This window comes from Bidens hawaiensis, unplaced genomic scaffold, assembly GCF_021521415.1.
Source record: "Bidens hawaiensis isolate Kalapana, Puna unplaced genomic scaffold, B.hawaiensis_p1.1 tig00032475_1, whole genome shotgun sequence".
In the NCBI taxonomy this organism is placed as follows: Eukaryota; Viridiplantae; Streptophyta; class Magnoliopsida; order Asterales; family Asteraceae; genus Bidens; species Bidens hawaiensis.
In genome coordinates, this window is record NW_027495544.1 from 57,004 (window position 1) to 58,342 (window position 1,339).

The following is a 1,339-nucleotide window of genomic DNA, read 5'->3' on the forward strand; positions in this document are numbered from 1 at the left end:
GCCAGTTCTTAGGAGATCGTCTAATTTCATGGCAGTGTAAGAAACAACAGACGGTGTCCACCTCAACCGCTGAAGAGGAATATGTTGCCGCATCAGCTTGTTGTTCTCAGGTTATCTTGATGCAAAACCAACTGCTGGATTACGGTTTGGAATTTCTTGATACTCCTATTTTTTGTGATAATGGTGCTGCCATTGCCATTGTGAAAAATCCTGTTCAGCACTCTAAAACCAAGCACATCGATATTAAAATTCATTTTATTCGTGACTGTTTCGATCGAAAACAGATTCACCTTGAACAAGTTCACACTGACAACAATGTGGCGGACTTATTTACAAAATCGGTCGGAACAACCAAATTTAATGTGCTTGTGAGTTTTCTTAAAATGCTTCGTTTCAAGGATTGAGTTTTTTTGGGTATAAATTTGTACATATTTGTTTAATTTTGCACAAATTTAGGGGGAGAAAAATCAAAAAGGTCAAAAATGTCAAAAAGGTCAAAAATAGTGTGTGTGCGTTGGTTTTTATTATTAAAAAAATGTTTATATGTTTTTCGAGATTCATTCTCGCTTAAAATTATGTCGGTTGCTCAAGTTTGACGAACATATACTTGTATATGGTTGGTCCGGTGTTCTACTCGTATAGTCACAGGATAGCCATTTACCTAAAGACTGAAAGCACCCGGGGCGATTATGATGTGTTTTGTGTTTCGTATTCTTTCACTTAAAATTATGTCGGTAAATCTGAGCTGGAAGGACATGTATTTTCATATGTGTTTGGTCCGGTTAACCACTTGTGGCTATACTGGATAGCCATTTACCTGAAAGCTTAACGTGATCGGGGTGACTGAATTCTTAACACGTGTGTTTTATGTAACTCCCGGGGAAGTGATATTATTATTCAGTTAACAGCCTTTTAGAAGCTTCAAAATATTTTTAAATGAAAATTGATCCAACCTTTGGAAAATGATAGTTAAATTGTGTTTGTGTGCCTAACGGGTGAAGTTATTAAGCTCTAGAACGGTCATTGATTTGCATGGTAGCTTTCCATGATGCGTAAAAGTTGAAGTTATATAAACTAAATTTGCTAAACTTACTGTGGAGAGTCATTTTGAAGAAATGTGCATGTCTCCCTATACATCTCTTCGAAGGATAGACAGAAAAGCAATTACCCAGTCATACACGAGCCCGTTAGTGTCTTGATCACCAAAAATATTGTGTTATTAAGCTATTGTTAAAAAAAATCAACGAAAGAGTTTATTTTATCGTGTTAAAGTCTTTGTTTTAAATGTTTTAAAAGCTTAAAGGGTCAAACGAGAACTACATAGATGGGGGCACTCAAG